Here is a 14,764-nt window from a genome sequence, read left to right on the forward strand (position 1 = left end):
TCTGGGTTTCGGCTCAGGTCATGATCTCATGGGTTGTGGGATGGAGCCCCACACTGGGCTCCATGCTCACCAGAGAATCTGCTTGAAGTTCTCTCCCTCTACCCCTCTCCCCACTCATGTTCACATTCTCTCTCTCTCTCTCTCTCTCTCTCTCTGTAAAATAAATCTATCTTTTTTAAAAAGGATAAAAAGACAAATTACACACTGGGAGGAAATATTTGCAAACCACAGATCCAACGAAAGATTTATATCTAGAATATATAAAGAACTTCCACAACTCAACATTTAAAAACAAACAACCCAATTAGAAAAATGGACAAAAGACATGATCGGACATTCCACCAAAGAGGGTTTACATGTGACACATATACACATGTAAGGATGTTCAACATCATTAGCTGCTAGAGAAATGTAAATTAAAACCACAATGAGACATCATTCCACATCTATCAGAGTATCGAAAATAAAAAATAGTGAAAACACTAAACACTAATGAGGATACAGAGAAAATTGAGCACTCATACATTACTGGTGGAAATGGAAAATGGAAAACAGTTTGGCAATTTCTTATAAATATAGATAGGCATTTACCATACAACCCAGAATTGCCCATATCCCAAAGAAATGGAAACTCATGTTTACTTAAAAACCTGTACACAAATGTTCATGTCACAGCAGCTCAAATTCATATTGTACCCATAGAATACTGCTCAGCAGTAAAGAGGAATGAACTGTTGATACAGTTAACAACTTAGATGGACCTCAAGAGAATTACATGAAGTGAAAAAGGCAATCTCAAAAGCTACATACCGTGGTTTGATGTATCTAACACTCTCCAAATAAGAAAACTACAGAGATAAAGAACAGAGTGGTTGCCAGAGGTTAGGGATTGTGAGGGAAGGGCTTGTGGCTACAAAGAGGTAACACGAGCCTAATGATGAAGAGTTCGTATCATTATTGTGATGGTAGTTACACAAAGCTACACACACAAACACACACACAGAAGTTTAACCTGCAATATCTGAATAAGCTCTGGTTTTGCTATTGTGCTGTAGTTGAGCATGGATGATGGAGGCAGAGTGTAGGATGCATAGGATCTTCTGGTACATGTATTTGCAACTTGCTGTGAATCTAGAATTATTTCCAAAGAAAAAGTTTACAAATAAAAGTAAGAAAGAGTCCTTGACACTTTACAAAATGATGTCACAAGCATCATTCGATCTCACATGAGCCTCACAATAACACAGGGGGATACACAGGACAGATTTCAACCCCACTGTACACATGGACAATGAGATGCAGAGGACCAGCTCCCCTAGGTCACCCAGTTGCTGAGAGATGGTGAAAACAGGCAGCTGATCTCACCCTTGATGATCACCCAATCCAATGCTCTCTTTCCCCTCTGCCCACATAGCAGGCATGAATCTTAGTGTCAGGAATTCAACTACACCAAAAATGCCTCATTTCCTTGTATTCTTTGAATCAAAATAAATCAGGCTCTAAGTACCCATTCTGTCATGGTTGTAGGAAGTCTAATCTTTGACATTATAGGGGTCTCTATCCTGCCCTGGAGTTACACAAAAATCTGGGGGCTTCTGGATACCCAGGAAATAAGCAAAGAGCATCTCCAATTTACCATGATATCAGCCACCATCATTACCATCTTAGAACACATGGCACATAGAAGTCTGGGTACCTGAGACTCCAAACCCTACCAGGGCACGTTGCCCTAGGATGTAAAAATCTCCAAGATGCTAAGGGAAGGAACAATTCAGGATACCAGTGCTGGCCAAGTTTTTTTAATGGAGGTATCATAACCCACCTTCCCTACTGCATCCACCTACTGAGAGATGCTTTTCTTTCTTTTTTTTTTTTACGATTTTATTTATTTATTCATGAGAGACACAGAGAGAGAGAGAGAGAGGCAGAGACACAGGCAGAGGGAGAAGCAGGCTCCGTGCAGGGAGCCCGACATGGTACTCGATCCCGGGTCTCCAGGATCAGGCCCTGGGCTGAAGGCAGCTCTAAATCGCTGAGCCACCCGGGCTGCCCAAGAAATGCTTTTCTAATAAAATGTTACTTCTTATATTTAATATATTACTATTATTTACGGTAATAGAAGACAAATTTTAAATTTGTATACATACTTTGTTGCTGAGATATTTGATAAGAGTGATCAATAAAAGAGCATCAAGCATAAAAATACATTACATCAGGATAAAACTCTGTAGGAGAAGTAGGATGGAAATATAATTTCCAAGAGTAAAAGAAATGATGTAAAATTCCTGACAGCTAAAGAGCTTGTCTTATATGTTTAAAATGGATGATGGTGGCTGTCACATAAGAATGCAATTTCTATTCTAGTAGGTGCCATATAAGAGTTTTATTTTTAAATATCAATATTTATAATACACTGGCAATTACATCCTTTGGAATGACAGCATTTAAACTTATGAAGGATTTCAGATACCAACTTTAAAAGTGTAAAAGAGCATGTAGTTTTTCAAAATCCTTCTAGGAAATACACAAGCAAAAAAGATTTGGAAGACCACCGATTTAGATCCAAGCTTCCTGCAGTGTGGTGCTGAGACATCTCTTCACATGGAAAACGAGGTAAGTTTATATAACACAATCAAGGTCCTCCAACTTCACTTGCCCAACATTTACCCTGCCTGCTTCTACACCACCATCTAGCTTTCACCCTGTCTTGAAAGTGAATCTCCTCAGCATTCACTCTGCCCCTTCCGCCACAGCCTCCCATCTCTACCCCATGCCCTGTCCACTCCTGGTCCTTAGCAATGCCTTCCAGTGGCTTCCTTCTCAGCACCTTCTTTACCCAGTACTGTGCTTTCATTCCAGCCCAGCCCTCTGCCTCCTCTAGCCTTCCTGTCCCCCCTACACATCTCCTGCTGAGCTTCTTCTCCCAGCATTCTAAAGTCCTTTATGATTCACAGCCAGTCATGGTGGCATCAGCCTGCCTAGTCTCTCACTCCCTCAACCCTCTTACTTGCACGTGGAAATGGACAAACCTCCTGAAGATGGTCCAGAAGTGACTGGACCTCAAAAACCACGGCTTTTAAGACAACACATGTGGATCTCAACCAGATGCTTGACCAAATCCTTCACTATAACCACGTGGACAAAACACAGACATGTGGTTAGATAAAAATACACGGAGGTGGATCCATTTATCTGGAAAGATCTGGAACTAGGCCACTTTAAATGTGATGGCATATGATCAGAGAAAAAGGAGAAATACAGGCAATAAGTGCAGAGAGATGAGAATAAAAGGTCTCTGTGGGCTTGGCCACAGAGGAAAAGCCACCTGGAAAAGATAAGCTATGAGCTGGTGTCAGTCACTGCCCCATTAGGGCTCTGTCCCAGCTATCTCCAAAGGTCACCAAGATGCAGTAGGTTATTCCACCATCCTCAGAACTTGCAGACACCAGTCTGGAATTTGCAGATGTTCTCTTGATACTCTTTATTGAAACACCTGAAACAATAACACCCTGGGTATTCAGTGACAGTCCCTGTATGTATATCAGTCAGCTATCAATCACAAAAATTTCAGGGTTCATAATAAACATTTATTTCCCACACATCATCAGGTTGCCTGGAGCTCAGATATATTAGCCTGAAGTCAGCTAGGAGACCCTCTTTCAAGCTGTATAGGACCCAGCTGGGAGTGGTTCTTTAGAATGGGTTGGGCCCTAGTCCCTTTCACCCGGGCTAATTCTTGGACCTAGGCTGACTGAGCAGAGCTACCCAGGGGAAGCTCTTCTCACAAAGATGGCAAAAGCATAAGAGGGAAAACAGAAACAGGTGAGGCCTTTTAAGGCTTTGGCTCAAAATTGGACTTGTGATACTTTTTCTCCCATTCATTGTTTAAAGTAAGTCTCAAGGCCAAACCCAAATCAAGGGGTAGGGAAGTCCATTTTGCCTTTTATAAGAGAAGATGAAAAGTTAAGAAGTCAGAGGGCATGGATACAGGATGGGATACAGAATTGGGGCTAATAAACTAATCTCTCACAGTCCCTCATCTGCTTCCTTGGGCCCCAAAAAGTCCATCCAATCCCGCCTCGTTCTGTTTGGGCCTTGTCAGGACTTGGGGATTCCTGCCATACCTTTGCCTAAACTCCATTCCACAGTTCTTTTCATGCCAGAGAAGTTAGCTGCTCTCTCCAAGGACTATACCTTTGTTTCTGATTCACTCCACCTCTCATCTAATTGAAATCCCAGATAATTATGTTGTGTGCATTTAACAATGAATATCAGCAATCCCCATATATCAAAAGCCAACCCACTTCCCCAGCTGGGGTACAGTCTCCTTATCTTCTGCATGTTGCTAAAAATCAGAGCATGGATAATTCTGTGATGAACAATCTCTTCCCTGAAGAGACTCTACCATGCTTTGTGTTTTACCCATTTTTTTGCCTCAGACCCTGCTGAAATTAGCCACCCCCAGCTGGGCCCCGTGCCTGCTCTAAGGCCAGTGCCATTTTATAAGGTGTGTGTGTTAGATATGGTCTATTGGTACTCAGCATCCAGTCCTATGTCCCTCCATTGTGTCTTCCTGTATTAATAAATCTGGAAAACTAAATAATATATTCCTCAGACTCCCTTGCAGCTAGGCTTCTGTACATGAAAAGCATTCACCAGTGTGGAGGCATACATAAGGCAAAGACCATCTTCTTGCTGCTTTTCTGCCTTGAGCAGAGATGTGGAGTACTTGTGAAGTATATTCCCAATGCTTAATTTGTCCCTCTGGAATGTTAAAAAATATACCAATGGTGACTCCCTGGTCCACAGATGGTATATTCCAGTGGCAGCCTCTGGTTGCCCACCTTGCAAATTGTAACAGAGGTAGGATTTCTTTGAGTTGGTCAGTTCTGTGATGTTCCGGGCAATCATTCCTGTCTGCCCAGCCCTTCCAACAATACGGTAAGCACCTTGATTCTCTGAATTCAAGACCTTTCCACTTTAATACCTAAAGGGGTTTCTGTCTCCAGCACTGAACTCCAACAGATATAACACGATGTCCCTCCTGGGCTTGAACTACAGTTGCACCAAGATAAGTAGTACCCATTTAAAAAAAAAATGATACTTGATGTATCCCTGTGAGCAGAGGTTTTCTGATGAATGTTGCCCAGGCAGCATTCTTCACTCAGCTGGGCCAGGGACAAAACAAGCAAATCCTTTCAGAGCTTCACTCCTCAAAGAAGGAAGAATGTATCACCACCAGGCCTACGAGAGCGAGCATCAGGCTGCTCCCGTACCGACATCTTTGCTTCCTTCTGCTTGGCTGCACCTTGCCAATGGGGCCTCCTCTGATACCCTTGAACTCTCCAGGCTGATGCTAGGAGACTCTAGAGCAATCCTGTCAAACCACATGGACAAGGCCAAAGGTTAGCCACCACCCACAGATACTCCTCAGAAATGTCAAGAACAGCTTCTATGTAATAAAGACAGGGGAAAGATGGGAGGATGGAGAATGATTAATGGCCCTTTCAGCATTGACGGAGAGCAAGTGCAACGTGCATTTTCAGTGCTGATATTTTCTCACACCACAGCATTCTCACGTGGTAGCAACCTGGAACATAAAAACAATAGCCTTGCTTGGGGGAAAGCAGGGGGGGTTTGTGTTCTTTAGTTGCTTTGGAAGACAGCATGCATTTCAGGAAGTGTTGCCATGGGGGGGGGGGGTCATGGGCTCCCGTGGTGTTTGGCAAAGTTGGGATCTCTGGAAAGTCCAAAGGTGATATATTTAATAGGCGGCTTCTTTTCTTTCATCTTCGTGGTAAGCGTCTAATCCCAAAGGCAGTACTTAAAGCAAGACACAGCAGGTAAGAGGAGATGAAGCCCCCGGCAGACTCTGCTGCTGAAACTGAGTGGGGAGAAATGCTGAAAACCAGCAGCATTGGCTTCTGCTTCTATAAGAAGAATTGAAAGGAACACAATGAAGGAGGAGCTGATGGAGAGGAAGGGAACAAAGGAATAGAAGCCACAAAGCAGCAATCTATGAGCAGGATGCAAACGAGGGACCCATGTCCATGGGATGCCCATGGGGAGAAGGGTAGTGCTCCAGTGGAGCGAGATAAAGATGCAGAGTGGGGAGCAGGACCACGAGGGAAGGCATTTCCAAATGTACCCTCCACACAGTCACAATGGCTGCAAGGCTTCTGAACATTTGGACCCTTGTTTGAAACAGTATGATTTTTTCCAAGACTAAAGCACACATAAATATCTGAATACCTCCCCAGCATTTATCAAAATGCCTTAGAGGTAAAAAAAAAATTAGACAAAAGAATTGTTAGGCTTTTTTCTGATTATAAAAGTAACACATGTCCATTGTAGAAAATACAAGCATATAAAAAGGAACAAATATTTCATGCAATCCCATCACGCAGATATAACTGCTGCTTTGCTATATTTTCTTGTGTGTGGGTCTTTCAGGAAAATGAGACCTTCCAGTATATGAACTTGTGTATCCTTATCTTGTCACTAAATATTGTATTTTCCCAATCACCAAATAGTCTTTAAAAACATATCTTTGATTAAATTAGTATTCCTTGCATATAAATCTTTTACAATTTTCCAATTTTTTTCTTAGAATAATGAACGCCCTAAAAGCTGAAGTGAATGTTTACTTCTAGAGCTCTTAATGCTTCCAATTGTTTTTACAAAAACTTTGCACCAATATACATTCCTACCACTTTGCATAAGGGTACACTCAAAAAACACATTTTGGCTTTTGCTTTTTTAAAAAAACAGCCAGTCACAGTCAATGTAGTGCTATTGTGGAAATAGATGAAGAAGGCTGAAGTCTTATTCTTGCTTTGTGTCTTTAGGAAAGTTAGTTCACCTTTGCATGCCTTAGTTATCTTTAAGAACACTTCAAGCTCTAGCATTCTTTGAAGCTGTTTTCTTAACTAAGAAAGATAACAAAAAGAGTGTCATATTTTTTCCAGTTAGTACAATATCAAAGATACAATAGCACTAAATGAATGCATATACTACTGAAAATCTTTTTTTCTTTTTAAGATTTATTTATTTATTTATGAGAGAGAGAGAGAGAGAGAGAGAGAGAGAGAGAGAGAGAGAGGCAGAGACACAGGAGGAGGGAGAAGCAGGCTCCATGCAGGGAGCCTGATGTGGGACTCGATCCCGGGACTCCAGGATCGCTCCCTGGGCCAAAGGTAGGCGCTAAACCGCTGAGCCACCCAGGGATCCCCACTACTGAAAATCTAATAAGCATTTGCTATTAGTAGAATTTAACACTCCTGAGAATAGTCACTAGAATAAGCTATGAAGGGAGGGCTTTGCATCTGTTTTATTCACTGTTATATCACCATGCCAAAATGCATGCTGGGAACATACTGGGAGCTTTATAAATACATGTTGAATGCAAGAAATAACTCAGGAGGAGATTTTTATTAACTGAGTATGGGCAACCAAGGTAACTGTTGGTGCCCTGCTAATATCCTTTTGGCTGACCTTAAGATCATCCACAGCTTTGACGGACAGGAGATAAATGTAGCTCTAAGTAAGAGAAGAATCACCATCTATTCTCCTCTGCCCTGGGGAAGACAGTGGCTCCCGGATGCTAATTGCCACACATCTCTGTGAGTTAGTAGAATAAGGCAACCAAGGCTCATATTTTTCTGAATCCCTCTGTTATCACGGTGCTGAACACAAAGTGGGTCTTCAAAAGCAAGTGTCCATGCCTGCTTGAAACACTGGGTATTTGGGAACTACTGTATAGCAAGTTTAGAAAACCCTGTATGGCAGTCAGGATTTTAGTTGCAGATGATAGGATGCATTTTAGCTAGAAAAAAACATTGAAGAATATAGAGAATCTCTTAAAGTCCAGAAAACCAGTTTAAGACTATGCAGTGAAGAATAATGCCCTACAAACTTTAAGAACTGGTCTGGTATAGACACACCCTTGCCACCTCCTGGGAATCATCACAATAGCTGGTACCCCCCCCCCTTCTCATTAATGATGAACCTCTGCTTCTCACTGGGGCTGGAAGCTGGTGCTGCCACCCGCAGCCTCATGGATTCCAAACAGTAACAATGGCTACTTCTGTGTCAAACGCTAACTTCTGTGTGTTCGATTGGCTGAGCTCTGATCTCTACCTGCAAAGGAGGTTGGGAAAATCAGAATTTCCCCCACTGTGGAGCATTCTCCAAATATAAGAAAGTTGTTCAGAGGTGCTAGGTCAAAAAGGATCTCCACTGTACTTCTTCACCTGTCACTTTCCGGCACCTTCCCCCACTGCCATAATGCCAAGTTCCATCCCTGCCTGTGAGCTCTGACATACATCTGCCTAGTTGGAACCTCTTGACACAAGTTACCCAGTCAGACAGCAGATATTTGAAGAAGAGCCTCGATGGGTGATGAAATTCCCCGGGGGCTCTGTGATCAGGGCCCCTGCATGAGTTCAAGTACATATCCCTGCTACCACATATATTAGGGCTGTCCAATGAAATACAGTTTGAGCCACAAATACAAACCACACATGTAATTTTAAATTTCCTTGTCACTACAATTAAAAAAGAACAAAAGAAACCAGTAAAATTCATTTTCGTATTTTATTCAATCTAATGTATCCAAAATATCATCAACAGAAATCAATATAAACAAATTTTGGATATATGACCTTTTATTTCATACTATTTCTTCAAAATCCATTATGGGGGATCCCTGGGTGGCTCAGCGGTTTGGCGCCTATCTTTGGCCCAGGGTGCGATCCTGGAGTCCTGGCATGGAGCCTCCTTCTCCCTCCTCCTGTGTCTCTGCCTCTCTCTTTTCTCTCTATATATCTATCATGAATAAATAAATAAATAAATCTTTTTAAAAATCCATTATGAACTTTACACTTACAGTGCATCAAGTTTGAACTGACCGTGGTTTAGGTGCTTATGGTGGCTCCCATACTGGACAGTGCAGAAACTCCCTTTGGGATGGTAATGCTCATGCTGTGTCCTCCTCCTCTTCAGCTGCAAGCCTCCTGCCACACATGCGGCTGCAGCAGCCCTTTAGGGGACGTAGGCTTCTACACCACACTGTAATTAAGAAGCACTGTACAACTCTGTTTAGGAGTTGTGAGGTTTCTTACTCATGGTCCTCCATCATCCTGGCTCTCTGAGCAGTCTAGGATCCTCTTTCCTTTCTACTCTCACCTGCTGCTAATGGGCTAGGGACAAGCAGGAGGCAAGTGAGGCACTCACTTCAGGTATAAAATTTGAAGGATGTGAAAAAACTCAGTACTCAAAATAAATATTTTAATGCAATATTTTGCAAATTAAAATTAAAGCAAAAATGTCTATACGGGCCCTCTGCTCATTTTTCATTGGATTATTTTATTTTGGTGTTGAGTTGTATGAGTTCTTAATATATTTTAGATACCAACCCATTATTCCATGCTCATAGATTGGAAGATCAAATATTGTTTTTTTTTTAAGATCAAATATTGTTTTTTTAATTTTTATTTATTTATGATAGTCACAGAGAGAGAGAGAGGCAGAGACATAGGCAGAGGGAGAAGCAGGCTCCATGCACTGGGAGCCCGACGTGGGATTCGATCCCGGGTCTCCAGGATCGCGCCCTGGGCCAAAGGCAGGCGCCAAACTGCTGCACCACCCAGGGATCCCCAAGATCAAATATTGTTAAAATGTCTGTGTTACCCAAGCAATCTACACATTCAATGCAATCTTTACCAAAACAACACCAGGATTTTTCACAGAACTGCAACAAACCTCAGTATCAGGGAAATATAAATCCACAAGGAGATACCACTTCACACGGTCAGAATGGCTACAATGAACAACTCAGGAAACCACAGATGTTGGCAAGAATGTGGAGAGAGGGGAATCCTCTTATACTGTGGGTGGGGATGCAAGCTGGTGCGGCCACTCTGGAGAACAGTAGGGAGGGTCCTCAGAAAGTTAAAAATAGAACCACCCTACGACCTGGCAACTGTACTACTGGTTACTTAGCCAAAGGATACAAAAATAGTGATTCGAAGGGGCACATGCACCCCCATGTTTATAGCAGCAAGGTCCACAATAGCCAAACTGTGGAAAGAGCTGAGATGTCCATCCACACATGAACGGATAAAGAAGAAGTGGTGTATAGATGCAATGGAATACTACTCAGCCATCAAAAAGAAGGAAACCTGGCAAATAAGTGCGTGAGCTCAACCATATGTCTTGGCAGGGCACTGGTGTGGCTCAGAGGCTGAGCCAGCAAGGGATTCCTATGGATTCCAGCAATGGGGAGGGCAGGATTGAGGGGATGTGGGACCGATGGTGCTGGTCCCTGGACTCCCAGAGAACGGGCGCTCCCGTAATTGGCCTGCTGGGAACAGGACTCCTAAAACGACAAATATGTCTGGAAGGCTGTGGTCCAAGGCCATTTTTGCCAGCTATCAGCAGGGTCTCCGGAACCAGAGGGAGCACACAGCTTTACTGGGGATCAAATGTGTTTATGCTCGAGATGAAACTGAATTCTGTCTAGGCAAGTGATGTGCTTACGTGTACAAAGCAAAGAACAACACAGTGACTCCTGGTGGCAAACCGAACAAAACCAGAATAATCTGGGGAAAAGTAACTCATGCTCATGGAAACAGTGGCATGGTTTGTGCCAAATTCTGGAGCAATCTTTCTGCTAAAGCCATTGGCCATGGCATCCATGTGATGCTGTACCCCTCAAGGATTTAAACTTATGAAAAGCAAATAAATAAAGGTGTAGATTTGTTCTTGTTACAAAAAAAAAAGAGAATGAAATCTTGCCATGTGCCATGATGTGGATGGGACTAGAGGATGTTATGCTAAGTGAAATAAGTCAATCAGAGAAAGACAAATACCATATGCTTTCACTCATGTGGAATTTAAGAAACCAAACAGATGAATATAGGGGAAGGGAAGGAAAAATAAAATAAGATAAAAACGGAGGGAGGCAAACCATAAGAGACTCTTAACTCTAGAAACAAACAGGGTTGCTGGAAGGGAGGTGGGTAGAGGAAAGAGGTAGTTGAGTGAAGGGCATTAAGAGGGACACTTGATGTAATGAGCACTGGATGTTATTTGCAATTGATGAATCAGTAAATTCTAACCCTGAAACTAGTAATATACTCTAAATTAAGGAAATTGTATTAACGTTTAAAAAAAGGCAACTCCAGAAGTTTGGAAGACTTGAGGAAATGTAGGGGCAGGCATCAGTGTTTATGCATATCAGTTAACAATGTGTATTTATTCCCACTGCTGTAAAACTATATATCTTAAATAATTACAATTTCATAAAAACATTAGCAAAATCATCAAGTCGTTCACCAGTCCTCAGTTCTGTGCAGTCTCCCTAAGGCTTCAGCATCTCAGTTAGACACCTAAGAGTGTAGGTAGCTAGCTATAAGGCAGTGTGCACCATACTTCCCCATAGCTGATTCTGATAATGCTGACCAGTACATTCTTTTCCAAAGCAGGAGCCAGAAGAGATTTTTTTTTTTTATTTTGGTTGCCTTCCACAGAAGTTGAAGAATGAGATTAAGGGACTCATTCAGCCATATGCAGATAATAAACTAAGTCAACTGAATGGCAGATGTTAGAGGCCAAACATCCAGATGTTTAATCCTTCCCATTAATTAGAATAAAAATCCTGTGGAATGTGAAGGGTTGGAGGTCACAGGGTTAAATTAATCCTTAGTTTTTCTTAGACTACTTAAGAGAATTTGAGGTTGCTGCCTTTAAAAATGCAAAACTGCATTGTACTATTTACATATTTTGTGTGGGAAGTGGCAGGTTTTAATTTTAACAGCATACTACCTTCTCAATTGTTCCCTGAACAGAGTAGAAACTTAGAGAAAATTACATGGAGAAAAAAAAAAACGATAATAAAACTGGGGACTGAAATGAGTTTAAAGTTCAAACAAAGTGCATTCCATAGCTGGCACATTCTATAATCCTTGCACATTTGATCAGGAAAAACTATATATGGTCTATTATATTGTTTTTGACTGTCTGAATAGATACAACACAAGGAAAATTCATTCTAGAAGAAAAAATGGGTAAACTTATGATATACACAAAAAGATAGCTCTAGGGTTTTAAGAATTTCTTTCCAATCTAATATAAAATTATTTAAGAAAAAAAGAAAAACTGGTTTTATGCTTTGACTTTTTTGATTTTGTGTTTTAGAATAGCAGTTGCCTTTTACTTAAATCATGTGAATGAATGCTAAATGACAAATGACAGATAAACTTAAATCTTCAACTACATAGAAAAAAAAGCCTGAAAGGAAGGACTTTCTTTCTCCTTTTTTTGGTCAAGTTCCTCTGTGCGTAGCTTCATAAATTGAGGTACTTGACTTTGAGCGGAGGACATATTGTTAGAAAACCTACCTCATCACCTTAGAGAACCCTTTTTTTAGTCCACATTTTTTTCCTGACATTTGTTTCCGTTTCCATTAGGCTCTTTGTTCTCTATCACCAGATATTTTATGAGTCAAGATGGGATAGGCGGTACTGCAGTGACAAAACTGCCCTTCTCTTTTTATCAGGATATTTTTCTCTCAACCAATCCTGCTTTCACCTTCAAAATGATTGCTGTTGTTTTTTTGCTTGTGGGTTTCAAGGTCTTATTTTGGACACTAAAATCTGAACATCCTCTCTTTGCATTCTGCCTCCAATAATCCTCAAGGCAACATGGATGCCCCTGGCTGTCCAGACAAGAGTCACCTGTAAGGAACTACAGAAAAAAAAAAAAAAAAAACACCACGGTGGAAATTTCCAGTGACTATTCCTATAACATGCTGCCTCACTTCCTGGTGTTCACCTGTAATCTTGTGACAGGCTCTTGAGTGCCTAGCACCCAAGCTCAGCTCTTCCCCGCTGGGCATGTGAATATGAACAGCAGCTGTGTGCAGGATTGGAGGTTTGGGTTTTTTAAAAGATTTTATTTATTCATGAGAGACAGAGAGAGAGACAGAGACACAGGCAGAGGGAGAAGCAGGCTCCCTGTGGGGAGTCTGCTGTGAGACTCATCCCAGGACCCCAGGATCATGACCTGAACCAAAGGCAGATGCTCAACCACTGAGCCACTCAGGCATCCCAGGCTTGGAGGTTTTTTAAAGATTTTCACTAGGCGCTCCCTTTCTGATCAAGGGCTCATTCACAAGAAGCTCAAAAAAAAAATACTTTCAGAGATAAACAGAAACATTTTATTCCAAAGTTTGGCAACATTCACCTGCATATTAATTGTGGTGCCATTTTTTTCAACTATTGAAGCATAATAGATTTTTAGAATAATGTAGACATTTTATATATAGGCAAGAAACATTAAATCTTCAGACAGATCAGCTGGAAAATTACTGCTTTATTAATTAGCTGATAGGGCACTGTCAATCCTGATGATGTGAACACATCATGGGTCAGCTTTGATGGAACAGGGAAGGATTAACCAAGGGGTCAGAAACTTCTTGGTTCTAGAAAGTTTCAGTTGTCTTTGGAGAAAAGGAAGATGTTGGAAGACAGATCCTATCAGACCAAGAAGACCCATTTAACAGGTTAGTTGATATTTTCTTCCCAGAAAGTGCAGAACTCCTTCCATAATCATAGGAGTATGTTAACTAGCAATTATTCTTGGATCAGCTTTCCCTTTATAAATGTTGCCTTGGCTATGGGTGATGCAGGAAGGCATCCAGATTCCTCAAGGCTCTGTCCTAGAGTCTGGCACTAGGAGAATATGAATGCGGGAAGAATGGGTAGAGGATGAAGGGGGGTTGAAATGAAGCAGCACTGCAGTGGCTTGGGCCCAGACATTGACAGGACCTCATTCCCAAGGTCACTGTCACTGAGGTCAACGAAGGCCCAAGCTGCAACCATGAACCTCTGTATCTTTGGGCCAGAACTACTTTCTGGGGAGAAGCCAGATTACAGAGTACAGTTTCAAAGGCCAGAAAGCTAAAAACCAGAGGTCATCCCTAAAGGACAAGCTTCTTTACCCCAAGGGGAAAAAGGAAGGAAATGCCTACCTACCTGCTATGGTCTGAATGTCTTTGTCTCCCCCAAACCTATATGTTGAAACCTAACCCTCAAAGTGATGGTAGAAGGAAGGTAGGGCCTTTGAGAGGTACTTAAGTCATGAGTGAGGGGCCCTCATGAATGGGATTAGTGGCTTAGTGGCCCCATAAAAGAGACAACAAAGAGTTCCCTCACCTCTCCTGCCATGTGAGGACACAGTGAGAAGATGGCCATCTATCAACCAGGAAACTGGTTTTCACCATACACTGTATCTGCTGGTACCTTTATTTTGGACTTCTAGCCTCTAGAACTGTGAGAAATAAATTTATGTTGTTTATCAGCTACCCAATCTATGGTGTTTTGTTATAGCAGCTCAAACAGACTTAGACACCATTCTAGAGGAGAGTGTCTAGCTCTTTGTCTCCTGTCCCATTTCTACCTCTGGTGCTGGAGGAAAAGAGGGTATGGTGTGACATTGGGACACTGGAACATGGCCTTCCACTGACAGAAGTGGTACCGAATTTCTGACCTTAAAGTTCTGCTGGGTAGATTCCCACAGCCCGTTTTTTGTTGCTCCAATCCCTTGACACTTACTGTCACTGGGGCCACCTAGCATCAACTCACTGACACAACCCAAGGATGCATATGGCTCTCAGCAGCTGAGAGGGTTCCACCAAGCAGCCATCCAAGGTGGCTTTTGCTCTCCACAACCTCCCCACACAGCTGCAGACAGTCTAGTTCAT

General features: G+C 42.0%; 1 protein-coding gene and 1 pseudogene across 2 annotated transcripts in view; one reads left to right on the forward strand and one right to left on the reverse strand.

The window, feature by feature from the left end:
* Positions 1 to 14,764, reverse strand: part of RAI2 (retinoic acid induced 2) — a 390,031-nt gene that overhangs the window by 312,855 nt on the left and 62,412 nt on the right. The gene's annotated exons all lie outside the window — the stretch shown is intronic.
* Positions 10,393 to 10,725, forward strand: LOC129518862 (60S ribosomal protein L35a-like; annotated as a pseudogene).

Source organism: Nyctereutes procyonoides, unplaced genomic scaffold (assembly GCF_905146905.1).
Source record: "Nyctereutes procyonoides isolate TBG_1078 unplaced genomic scaffold, NYPRO_anot_genome, whole genome shotgun sequence".
Taxonomy (NCBI): Eukaryota; Metazoa; Chordata; class Mammalia; order Carnivora; family Canidae; genus Nyctereutes; species Nyctereutes procyonoides.